This window comes from Phyllostomus hastatus, unplaced genomic scaffold (assembly GCF_019186645.2).
Source record: "Phyllostomus hastatus isolate PE091 unplaced genomic scaffold, TTU_PhHast_1.1 phas_scaffold_501, whole genome shotgun sequence".
Lineage (NCBI taxonomy): Eukaryota > Metazoa > Chordata > Mammalia > Chiroptera > Phyllostomidae > Phyllostomus > Phyllostomus hastatus.
This window is the reverse complement of record NW_025334033.1, coordinates 34,952,337-34,965,991: the sequence shown is the minus strand read 5'-3', so window position 1 is coordinate 34,965,991 and position 13,655 is coordinate 34,952,337. Positions and strand designations below refer to the sequence as shown.

The window sequence follows — 13,655 nt, the reverse complement described above, 5'->3', positions numbered from 1 at the left end:
CTTATGCTGTGCTTTTACATCCCTGTGACTATTTTGGAACTACCAATTTGAACTTCTTAATCCCTTCACCTTTTTCACTCAGCCCCCAACTTCTGTTCACTCTGGCAACCATCAGTCTGTTCTCTGTATCTATGAGTCTATTTCTATTTTTATAGTATCTTTTTCAATAAATTAAGACAAGTAGAGAGTATTAGGTTTAGCTTAAATGTCTATATTTGGGTTCTACTCCTACTCCTGACTCCCCACCCTAATAACCTTAACTGAAGCCCTCTTGTCTGAGCAATAATATACCAAAGTGAGGCCCTAGGGGTTGGCTCATGCATCCAGAATCTGGCCAAGAGCAGAGACTTGCAATCAGGAAGACGGAGGACATAGTGCCAAAGTTCAGAATCACAAACAGCCAGTCATCTGGAGGGTTGGCCAAGCAGAGGCAGAAGCGATGAGGCAAGCTCAGCCTAACAAGAGACACTGAATCAGCTGTGGGCACAACAGGCTAGACAGTAGGTGCCTGAGAATATTCTAGGCCAGGGATGTCAAACTCATTTTCACCAGGATCCACATCAGCCTCAAAGGGCCAAAATAATTTTAGGACTGTGTAAATGTAACTACTCCTTAACTGTTAAGGAGTACATTCAGCCCCTTGAAGGCAACCGCAAGACTGATGTGGCCCCCGTGAAAATGAGTTTGACACCCCTGTTCTAGGCGATTGCTTTTGCACTAACCGCAGCCTCCTTTGCTGGGCCAAAGGTGGAATGGAAGGATTCCACTATGTTGAAAGATATTAGAGGTAAGACTGTGTTATAGACTGAATGTTTTTATCTCCCTAAAATCCATATGTTGAGATCTTAATTCCCAATAGTAGTAGGAAGTGGGGCCTTTGGTAGGCAATTAGATCATGAAAGTGGAACCCTTGTGAATGGGAACAGTGCCCTTATAAAACAGGGCCAGCCGAGCTCCCTTTCCCCTGGTGCCACATGAGGACACAGCAAGAAGACGGCCGTCTACGAACCAGGAAGAGGACCCTCACCAGACATTGACTGCCAGTGTCTCCATCTCAGACTTCCCAGAATACAAAATTGTGAGAATAAATTTCTGTCATTTAGAAGCCACCAAGTCTATGGTACTTTTGTTATAGCATCCCAAATAGGCTAAGACAGACTTTTTATACCTTTTGTACTGAGGTTATAGTTCATAAGAAGATACATCCTAAAGCCACTATATTAAGATGAACTTGGCTTGGTACTTCAGGAGCATGCCAAATATTTCAACAACTTCTGAAAATAAATTCTGACTGTATTTCAAAATGCAAGAAGTAGCACATTTGCATGGTAGGGACTTTCCAAAAACACTAAAGAGAGTAATTTCCCTCATCATATCGTCATGACCTCTAACCAGTCTGGCTCAGTGTCTTGAAGCCCACAGCACACACCAAGCACTACATAAAGCAAATCTCCTTTCCTGTTCCCTGTTGCAGACCACATCTGGGAAACCCTCCGCCCCTTCCATCCCTCTCAACCTGTCCTAGTGGTCCAGTGGACCAGCTGGGTTCCATGCCTGCCTCTAATTGGCTCCTTTCTGACAGCAGCCCTGCAGTCCTGCCTCCCACATCCTTGCAGACACTTACACATCAGCTCACTCTGCCTGCGGGTACTCCTTTGAGTTGTTCCTCCCTTACCTGATATGTCCCAGCCATTCAGGGAATGGGGAGAGAGTGCCCATTCCTTCACCCCGAACCATGGAGAAGTTCCTCATGTAGTGAGAAAAAGGTAAAAAATCTTTCCCCTACAATTTTCTTAAATTCCACTTTAAGTGTGTTAAACATTGAGCTATCCCTACCACCTTCTTTTAAAATTTGAATACTCCTACAGGACAAAGACTTTTTACATGAATGAAATGATCTTAGTTTGCTCCCTGGAACAGAAGAAACCAGGATGACAGAAGCAAGAAAAAGCATCAAACAACAGAAAGAAGAGAGAAGGAAAGAAAGGAAAATAGAAGCACCAGGCAACATCATCCCTTCCCAGGTTCACTATTCATATGGACAACATTGGACTTTCGAAAATGATATCCTATCTCAGCTACATCTTTGGAATGAAAAAGTCAAAATAGTTTACATGTTTAGTTTTGCTGTCTTGTACCACAAATCAAGAATTAAACATTGACTCATTATTATTACAGTGGGATAATATTTTGAAATATTAACCTAGAGTTCTCCCCTTACTCTGATGCCCCTACACCCTTTTCTCTCCAACCCCCCACCTAATACAGTTGATCCTTGAATAACCTGTGGGGTAAGGTCACACACATATGCATGCACACACGCTTAGTTGAAGATCCATGTATAACTTTTGACTCCCCCAAAACTTAACAGCACTTGGCCCTTCACATCCACAAACTCAACCAATATAACATGTATTTAACTATAAGTAAACTGTATTTATTGAAAAAATCTACATATTCTGGCTGGCGTAGCTCAGTGGATTGAGTGCGGGCTGGGAACCAAAGTGTCCCAGGTTCGATTCCCAGCCAGGGTACATGCCTGAGTTGCAGGCCATAACCCCCAGCAACTGCACATTGATGTCTCTCTCTCTCTCTCTCTCTCTCTCTCTCTCTCTCTCTCTCTCTCTCTCTCTCTCTCTCTCTCTCCCTCCCTCCCTCCCCTCTCTAAAAATAAATAAATAAAGTCTTTTTTTAAAAAATCTACATATAAGTGGACCCACGCAAGACAAACCCACTCTGTTCTGGGTCACCTGTGATTCCTAGAATCCCTAAACCCTCCTGGGCCCCTCAGCTAGGATCTTCTTCATTTTCTCAGGGGAGGACCAAGGGAACCTGCTAGGACCTTCACTTCTGCCCACTCGGCCTGTGGTGAGAGAGTCAAGGTGGCTGCACAATGTCACCCCTTGCCCAGGGGACCTGAGGTATCTGCACAGAGTCTGCCACTGTGGTGCTCAAGCTGAACAATGCTCAACACGCAACTGAGGGAGGGCTAGTAGGCACGAAGAGGGCTTGAGGTTCGAACAAGGGAGACACAACAGTGACCCCTGGATCAACTATCAAACATATGACAGAAATATAGTCATAGATGCTGAATTTGGGAATATAGAAGACAGTCATAAAAGGTCATAACTGGAATTACCCTTAATTCAAATTTCTCATATTACAGAGGCAAAATGTCAGACCCTGTGAGGGTAAAAGGATTTCAGAGGTCACATGTCTAGTTAGTGGCCAACCTGAGTCTAGAATCCAGGTTTCCCAACTTTTTCTCCCATACTTATGCAGCTCCTTGATTCTCATATGCTACACATCTTGAAACACACATGATTTCCCCGATCTCTGTCATTAGTATTAACTTTTTTTCCTTTCCTTTCTAGGAAAAACACTGTTAAAGACAGCTGAGATCAGCAAGGCCTACTGCACCCACCTACAAAAAAGCAAGGGGGAGTTACTATAGCCCAAACATTCTAGTTTTCCATGCCTAGAGTTTTGCCTGGAAAACTTCTGAAAATACTTTCATGTAAGAGCAATGAACAATGAAAACTGCTGATTAGCTCTGTAGTCACTCGAGTACAGCTGATGGTCTGGATTACTGCAGGCCTCAGTTGGAGTAAGCCATCATTGCATCACCCCGTCCTTTGTGAGCTCTGGGGAACACAGTTAAAGCATAGGAAGGAAACAAGAAATCTCTGCAGGAAAAGGGGCGGAGGATTGCTCAGCGTTATTGCTAAGTAAACAGAATTGCTGTTTAGTTATTTCTTTGAAAGTAGGAAACAATATTTATGTTCATTTAGGGAATGGCATCTTCTAAGAAGGTTGCAGTATTTCAGAAAGTATGTATCAGAAAACTCTGTGCTTGGAGTAAAGCCAAACTTAAGGAAGCCTCATTACGGTAGGCTATCTTTGCAGTGAAGCAGGCCCATTAAAAATGGATGGCATGGCTGTTTTAAGGAGGCTAAGAAAATTGTCCTTCATGAGCCACAGTCACTGAGAAAAAGTGGGGGAAAAGCACTTTCTGTAAATGGAAATCCCCTAATTCTTGATGCTACTGCCTCCTAAGTTTTGTGGAAAGACAATGTTTCTTTAAAAGGATGCCTGCTCTATTTGGAAAATGAGTTCTGGTCTGTTCTTGTGTGATACCAATTTATACAGAATCTCATGGTACATTAGCATCACTTATCAGGCAGCAAAGTCTACTGAGAGAGTATAATGGATGGGAGAAGTCAGTGCATAATTCAGTCCTTCCTCGGGGTTTTCCAAAGCTAGATCTCCAACAACATTCTTGCAAAGATCATTACTGGAACTGTTCCCTCACCTTTGCAATTATGGCAAGCTATCTCAGCTTCTTTAATCCATCCTATACTCCGTAGACTAATCTGCCTTTTTAAAAAAGGGAGGGAGCTGAGATGATGTTACTCTCCTGCTGAAGAAAAATCTGTCAATGTCTTTCTATTATGTACAGAATAAATTCTGGCCTCATGAGCATCACTTGGCAGGAAGTGACATGCAACTATTGTTTTACTGTATATTTTTTTGTTAATGACAAATGAAACTTTTAGCCTATTCTTTTAACCATTTTCAAGTTTTCATTTCCTTTTTAGCTAATTTTCTGTTCATAACTCCTTCCCAGGTTTCTGATGAGGGCTTATTAATTTTTCCAATATATGACTGAGAACTCTATCTATTAAGATTTATAATCTTATGTCAGTCATATGAATGACAATTTTTTCAGAGTTTGTTGATAATGTTAACTTATGGGTGATTTAGAAAGACAAAATATTTACAGCTTAACTGAGCTGGTCTTCCACACAATTCATGTCTAGAATCTCTTTTTGGAAGATTTTCCTCTCACCTTCTGCCTTTCCTGTTTTCTACCAGATTCACAGGGGACTGCCCAGAGTTTTCTGGTTCCAGCTATTTCATACATTGACATTAACTAGTCTTAGGAGTTCTGTGCTTCTACCAATCTGAAAAACTATGGGCAATTTATTGGGTTAATGGTAAACTTCCTTTGTGCCCACATCCCCTAGCTGGGCCTGGGCCTTAAGATTTTTGAAATCTGGGTGAATGAATATAAATAAGGAAGTAGTCATTTAAGAGTTGCAGGTTATTTTTATACCCAGAAGTAGAGACTCTTTTATTCACCTTCAGGGGAGATTATTCCTTTGTTCTTAGGAAAAATTATTAAGATGCTTCACCTTGGCAATGTGTTAACTTGACCACAGATGCTAGATGATTTAATGTGATCCCATATTGTTCTGTGCTGGCTAACTCCAAGCTTTATCTCTGAGGTTCTTTGTGATTTTATTTGGGGAAGGGAAGAGGACACAGACATGAAGAAGTGGAGCTGAGAGTTGACACTGGGGACTGGAAATTGAAGGGAGAGGTTGAAAGGGAAGATTGGTGACTGGGCAGAGCAGCAGTGTTCTAGGTTCCAGGTGAAAGGTATGGCTCAGAGCTGGGAAGAGGGCTGATGTCCCCTCCTCCCAACTCAGACTGACAGTGTTCTGGCTCCTGAATGGTGGAGGCACAGGAGAAGTCAGAAGACAGCACCTTGGTAAGGCCTCCACCACTGTAAGGAAAGATCGGCATCATTAGCAAGGCAACAGAAAGATTTCTTCAAGCTACCTGGAGGCCAGGAAGGGCACGTGGGTAGACACTGTGTTGCCAGAGCAGGAGAAAAGGAGTGGGCCAGGATGATTATTGTAGTGGATTATTATAGTTCATGATTATTGTAGAGCAGACTGTGAGTTGATGGAAGCCATCCTTTTGGGAACAACAAGAAATATGGCCAGCAATTAAGTCAGTGGCAGGGGTGGATCAAGTTATAATTCAAGCGGCAAACACGTAATATGACCTTACTTATTCTCAGATTCTCATTGAAAAGCCTGGCTGTACCAGTTGCACACATTTTAAGGATACACACATGAGGACAATGCTCCTACCTTTATTATGTAACTCAAGAAACTGCTTCAAATTATGGGTGTACAGGGTAGGGCAAAAGTAGGTTTACCATTCATTGTTTATATGAAAAATAATAAAATAACTAATAAATAATGATACAAGAATAAACTGTTTTATGTACTCATGACAACAGTAAGCCTACATTTGTCCCACCCTATGTAATCAGACCAGACAGGAGAGAAGGGCCCACATGGCAGACTATTGAGGAAATATTTTAAAGCAGCCTGAGCTTTGTGATGCCCTTCCTATCAAAAGCAGAACAATGACTTACAGAGCATGTGACAACGAGGACAGTATCAGTACAAGTCACAAAATGAAACAAATACCTGGAACTGCAGTAGTTACGCAATATAGACCAAGAGGCAAGGCTCTGTGCTAGATGATGTAGGAGCTACCAAAGTGCTGACAATTGAATTGATTGAAGGAAGGTCGTGTCTCTGATCATTGCTAGGGACTTAGGCCCACTATTTAGGTACAATGTGATGTGATCTTCTCAAAGAAGCACACATAAAATAACACCTTTTTTCCCCCCAAATACCTTAGACACCTACAGAATCTATGATTATTGGTTTATGCTGTTTAGCTTTTCTAATAATCTGTATTTGCTCATCTTTCCCACTCAGTATCTTCTAGTTCTTCAAATCCTTTCTGGGTTCTTTCTGACTAGAATCTTCTTCTGCATCTCACTCCACTTCCCTTTTCAGCTACCTTTGATCCGTTTTTCAGGTTCTGCTTTAGGCATCTCTTTTTCTAGGAAAGCTTCTGTAACTGAAAAGCCCCATCCTTGTCCTCCTAGATGGGTGGGGCACTCATCTAAATGTTGCAACAGCAACACTTAACGACCCTTCTCATGGCTCCTCTCAACCTGACCACTGCACATTTAATGGTCTGTCCTTCCCTCTGGAGTATAAATTCTGTCCCTGATACAGTGTGTGGCTGATACTTAATAGACATTCCATACATATTTGTTCACTTGAGTTTATCTTTTGTCAGTTTGCCCTAATAACCTATACCCTTTGAGAGAGAGAGAGGTCATTTCAATTGTCCTTCATTTTGCAAGTAGGAAAATATTGCCTGACCATTATTCAAAGAAGCCAAAATATGCTGCTGAACATAAAATTCTATTTGCATCTCTTTCCTCCCTGAGAATTACAATAACAAATTTCAGGTTTTCACCTTGGACTCAGATTGCTAAGTCTTCAAATCAGAAAACTGCAAGGAAGTTTTACTTACCTTAAAATTCATTTACTTCTAACAGGGTTCTCATAGTTTTCATGATCTTTGAGGAAGTTGTAGGTACCAAAGAATCTCGTGGGTCCCTGGACTCCTCAGATTTCAAAGCACGTTGAAGAGTGTGTTTAATTTTAGTTCTTAACCCCACACAGGCTGTGTCACCAAGGTATTAAGAAAGCCAGCAGTATTAAGTAGGGGAGAGGGCAGAGTCACAACAAGGACTCCATGCCACCTAAAATTCAGGCCCACAGTCTCTCCAAGGAGTTGCACTAGGGTCAAGGAGCCGAAACAGGTTTAGGAACAATTCCAGAGAAGACAATGTGAGTTACAGGCCCTTCAACAACTGAACAGGCTGAATCCCTTTCCTTGATCTCTGTGTGGATTGGCCAACAGTTCTGAGAAGAACAAAGTTAAGTAACTGAGGAATCACAGGGCTAGCTGAAATGTAAATACATAAGGTACTTTTTGTAAATAATGTACTTAACATAAATAAATAAGATGCTGAATACCATTGCTTCTACTCTGTAAGACTCATGGGTAAAGAAAAAGAAAGCAAAGGGGAAAAAAAGAAAACCTTTGAAACATAGGAAGGTCTTCTATTGCATAATGTGTTTGCTGCCAGCTATGGCAGGTGACAATAGTGGGAGGCTCCATAAGAGCTTTTATAAACATTGTTTCCTTTTGTCTTAAATAATCTTCACCACAACAGAGTGAGGCAAGTATTGTCAAGTAACTGATGGTGAATCTGAGGATCACCTCTCGCACAGCTAGTCTTTGACAGAGCTGAGAATTGAACCTAGGTGCTGTCTGCAACTTCTGTGTCATTTCTATGACACCTTTAGATAGTGATTTTATTTAAATGTGCTAATCAACTAGGTTGACATGGAAAAGAAAAGCCTCTAATGCAGGTGGGGGTGATCAATACTAAGCAATATTATTCTCCACTTTATTTTCCTTGTTTTAAAAGTTATTTTTTAATTATACAAATAACATACAAATGTATCTTAACCATATGAAGTTCAAATAATAGAGAACTTCATTTTTCCCCACATTCAGAAGTAACTAGATGGGTAATTTGTAGCTTCTCCTTTCAAACTTTTACCATTAATTTATGTAAATGTAGGTGAATATGTACAAAGATATACAAATATGTGTTTATATACACATGTAGAATGTGTGTTTATTTGTATTTTTAATGTAAAAATAAGATCAAACCACAGATCACTTTTCTGTATCTTGCTATTTTACTTAATGACTTGGAGAACTTTCTATATCATACAATCTTTTTAACTGCTCTTTGCATAGATGTACAATAAGTTATTTAACCATTCTGCTATTTTTATTCCAATGTCGATATTTCCTACTGTGGACTGTTTTTGGTTTTGTTATTATTATGTTGTTTTCAAAACAGAGATAATGCACAGAGAAAGACACACAAGGAAGGCCGTGTGCTGATTTTGGCAGCGACTGAAGAAACACAGCTGTAAACCAGGGAACATGAATGCCAAGGACAGCCAGCAAGCATCACAAGTCACGAGAGAGGCATGGAACACTCTTTTCCCCAGAGAATCCAGAAGCAGCCAACCCTGACAATACCTCGACATGGACTTCCAATATTCAAACCATGAGATAATAAATTTTTGTTGTTTTAAACCGTACAGTTTGTGGAAATTTGTTATGGCAGTCCTAGGAAATGAATACACTGTTCCCCTATACCTTCATTAAAATTATCTCAAGAGCAACTGTGAGTTAGTTTCTAACCTAGAAAAACATTAATATGAGGGATCAAGGTTTATAATTTCTAACTTGAGAAGAAAAGTAATATAAATAATCAGATGAAGGACTGTTTATAAGGTATTGATGATTAAGAATCGGTTTGACTCTGAAGTTCTCAACTTAAGAGGAAAAATGAGTTATAGATGCAAGCCATTGTTACTCTTTTCTCACATTTAAAATACAGGTTGTTTATTCTTGAAGATGATTAAATTTCTGTAGAGCTGTGCTTTTTCTACCATCTCAATTTGGTTTATTAACAATGTGACCATAACAGCTCTCTAGTATGGTCCAAAAAGCCAACAGGAGACATGTGGAAGGGCTTGTGGGCTTTTGAGTCCGGAATCATATATTGTTCAAGCTGAAACCTTACTTTTGAAATACTGAATGTGTAGATAAACACATTCTTAAGCAGCAGTTGCAAAAACAGTTAATAATTTTGCTATTCAGTTCTTTAAAAACAGCAAATTACCCAGAGGTGGACTAGTAGAAATCTCTGTTGAAACATAGCTTGTTTTTCTTTTCTTTTTCACTTGTTATATGGGAATTAGAATAAACTACACACATATAAGATGTTACTTCTGTTTTTCTCAGCATATTATGGTTTCATTTGTTGAAGACCTATGTGAGTTACATACTTTGTGAATAAATAAAATTGTACCTTCAATTTATTTCTGGGATGAAATAGGAAAATACCCTGGAGCACAAAAAGGTCATCTACAATGGATGCATCTTGTGAACCTCACAGCAGCCTATGCTATTGTCTAACTCACTTTTTTACAATGAAAAATCCAGAATGTAGCCAAATCTTCTCTTTCTGATAAAAATAAGCTGATGAGGATTTTGTGGCTGCCTTCATAGAGTATGCATCAATATTGTATGATTGGGGTTTGGGTAAGTACAATGTTGTGGGCAGAACTCTTACAAATCTTTAAGTAAATGCATTTGATAATTCTACATTTTGAGTGATTTCAATTAAACATAAAAACAAAAACAAACCTTCATCAAAACAGCATTAAACAATGAATATTTGTTGAATGAATAAGTAGAAGTAGAAATGACTCTATTCATTATGCATTCTTGTTATCTCTGCTCACCTAGCTCTTTTGATTATAATTTGTCTTTGTCTATTGATCTGTCTTAAACAAAAGAATGACTCCTATGGTCATTCTGGCATTACAATTATATTCCTCATAAGAACTAAAAAATTGGCATTCTGGGTTTGTTTAAAGCCCTGTGAATGCTTCACTATAGAGCTTAGCATTGTACCTGGAATTTGGTAGACACCTAATAATGTTAATGAATGTTCCCTGCTTCAGTCTAGGTTACCATGCCATTTAGACTACACCAAAGAAGATACTCTCTGCTATGTGTCTCCATAAAAATTCACGTCCTGAATCCTAATCCCCAAGGTGATGGTGTTAGAAGGTGGCACCTTTGGAAACTGACTAGGTCATGAGGACCCCCAGAAAAGAGGCCTCACAGAGTTCCCTAGTTCCTTCCGATATGTGAAGACCCAGTGAAAGGATGACCATCTGTTAATCAGAAAGCCCTCACCAGACACCAAATCTACTGGCACAAGCTTCCCAAGCTCCAGTTTATGGTATTTTGTAGAGAGGCATAACAGACTAGATACTCTCATTTTAAGAAACTGGATAAATAATAATACTAAAAATTAAAATTAAATTTAAAATGTAGTGGATGGCTTATCAAACAGGAGATGCAACAGTTGTGTGTATGGTTATATGAGGGCCCTCTTTTTTCATTCTAAATATTCCATTTTATACTTTAGGCAAAGCCATTTCCGGTGCAGGTATGGGTTATTGGCTTAGACTAAATTACATGGCATAAAGCTACTCCTAACATTTTTATGAAGGTAAAAATGGGTTAAAATGAAGAACTGGGGAAACCTTTATGGGAGGAGAAAAGGAAAAGGCAGCACAAAATTGCACCACGTAACTTTGGAGAGGTGGGGAGGGGAAGATGGCCATTGCTGTTAAAGAGCCCCTGCCATATGCCTAATGGGGAAAGGAGGATGGCAGGACATGCAGATAAGCTGCCTCAGTCTTTTATAGTATTGTGCAAACTGGCTGGCTTTGCCTCTTTTTCTCTCCTGCACCAAGAATGCCCTCAGGTTTGGTTCCACATCCACCTGGTTATTGTAGCAAAATGGATCCATAAGTGCCAGATGTCTGAATCAATCATACTTAGTTGACTTATATGAAGTAGGGTTGGTCTTGGGGAATTAGTAAAATACAATAGAATGCTTTACAACATATAACCATGGAACTTCAGATACTGTTGTGTCAATTGCATGCACTAATAACATAGTAGTGAGACACCACATGACAACTGTTCCAACAGGGAGGAACTATAACAGAGGAACCCTTCCCCATTTCTGTCATGATTATATGACTTGAAAATGCTCTGGAAAACAAAAAGAGGAAAGAAGTAGCAGGGAGAATCAGATAAAGAATGACTTTTTAAAGAAGAAAAGAAAGTTGAAAGCAGCTTTGTGGACTTTGCATTGATATGGTTAAGGAATAACAAGGAATATAACACACATAGTTAAGTGATATTACATATTATACTTTCAAGTATCTTTTGCTCACTGTCAGCATGGGACTGACTACTCAAGTCTGTCCTTCCAGCCTCAGCTCATCAACAAGGGGCAGAAGCAACCTCAACTCCCACAAACACTACACTGATTGACATCTCTCATCACAAAGATCTACACCAAAGCCCGTCAGGAGAGAATCTGGGGTTCTCTTCTCCTGCCAACTGGATTGTGATTTGTTTGTTTTGTTTTTTGTTTAATCATCTTTGAGGATCAACGTCTTCAAGAATGATCCTGCTACCTAAAAGACTTTAGGTATACAATGGACCACAAAAGGATATATAGCTATATATATAGATATATATAGCTATGTATCCTATATATAACAGACTATATATAAGGATATATATAAAAGGATATATGTATATAACCTATATATAACAGACTATATATAAGCATATATATAAAAGGATATATATATAACCTATATATAACAGACTAGATACTCTCATTTTAAGAAGCTGGATAAATAGTAATACTAAAAATTAAAATTAAATTTTAATATTTCCTTTTAAAATTTTTAATTAAATTTTAAAAAGCAGCCCTGGCTGGTGTAGCTCAGTGGATTGAGCGTGGGCTGTGAACCAAAGTGTTGCAAGTTTGATTCCCAGCCAGGGTACATGCCTGGTTTGCAGGTCATAACCCCCAGCAACTGCACATTGATGTTTCTCTCTCTCTATCTCCCTCACTTCCCTCTCTAAAAATAAATAAATAAAATCTTTAAAAAAAATTAAAAAGCAAAAAGGACTCATGGACTTAGACAACAGGGTGGTGATTGCTGGGATATATATATATATATATATATATATATATATATATATATATAATCTCCTCAATATAACCTAAAATGCACAATATTTAAACAATGGAAACCTTCATTCAACATAGAGCAGGGATTAACTTTTTTTTAAATAGAGGATAATATTCATTGATGGGGATTGGCTGTACTTAATAGTTAAAATTTGGCTAAAATAATCTGACCTGATAGCAACACAGGTAGGTTATGTTCCATCAAGAAACCTAAAGGGATAGAGATATTTTAAACACTGTGATATCCCTTATTTTAAACCCCCTTGATAGTACTCTTCACACTGTATTTTAAGGTCTCTGTTCACTTTTCTGTATCTCCCTCTAAGCTCTAAGATCCTAAAAGAAGGAACTGAGTCTCTCCCATTCTCTTTTGTATCAGAAACTATCAGAGATGCCTAACATATTGGTGAACACTAGACATCTAAACACTAGAATGAACACCTTCATCAGTAGTAAATAGATCACAGCTCATACCTAGTTTCATATTCTGCACATTGTCAACAGAACAACTAGAGAAGAAATTGATTAGCAAAAACTCCAAAAGTAGTGTAAATGGGAACTCTGATCTTAGATGCTTTGAGTCAGGGCTGTAGTGTCCAGTTGGCCAGGTTGTTCATTGTACAAGATTACTCAATCAAGAGCACAAATTGGGGCAGAAATCCAGTCCATGAACACAGCTCTGTATCCGCCCACAGGAAACGACGCCTTTTTTCTCAAACTGTACAAAGACACTGTACAGTGCTCACTTCAGCAGTACATACACTAAAATTTCAACGATATGGAAAAGATTAGCATGGCCCCTGCACAAGGATGACATACAAATTCTAAAAAGCAAAAAGGACTCATGAACTTAGACAACAAGGTGGTGATTGCTGGGGTGGGGGAGAGCGGTATAAGGGGACTAAGTAGTAATGGAAAAAGCATATAATAAAGATTAAATTAATTAAAAAATAAAGCTGCAGTAGATGAATGTATAAAAGACACTGTACAAGCTTTACGAGACTGTCCTGCTTTAAATAACTATTTAGTCTCTGACATGTTAGATCCCAGCAACAAAAACTGTCCTACAGATCTGAGTCCACTAGAAAAGAAGAAGGAAAAGGTGAATATCGTCTGATCTTGAATTGAGAACACTTTGGTTGGAGAATTTCTCTGGATTTTCAACATAGGGCGATAGAGTTATAAAACTTTTTTGCAATATAAAAGAACTGCACAGGGGAGCCTCAGCATTTCACCTGAACCCCAGAAAATGAGCTACAGA

At 39.0% G+C, this 13,655-nt stretch overlaps 1 non-coding gene across 1 annotated transcript; it reads left to right on the top strand.

The window, feature by feature from the left end:
• The first annotated feature begins 13,132 nt into the window (after positions 1–13,132).
• On the top strand, positions 13,133–13,240 carry LOC123808990. Its single transcript, XR_006783875.1, has one exon. It is a non-coding gene; the product is annotated as a U6 spliceosomal RNA (small nuclear RNA).
• The last annotated feature ends 415 nt before the right edge of the window (positions 13,241–13,655 follow it).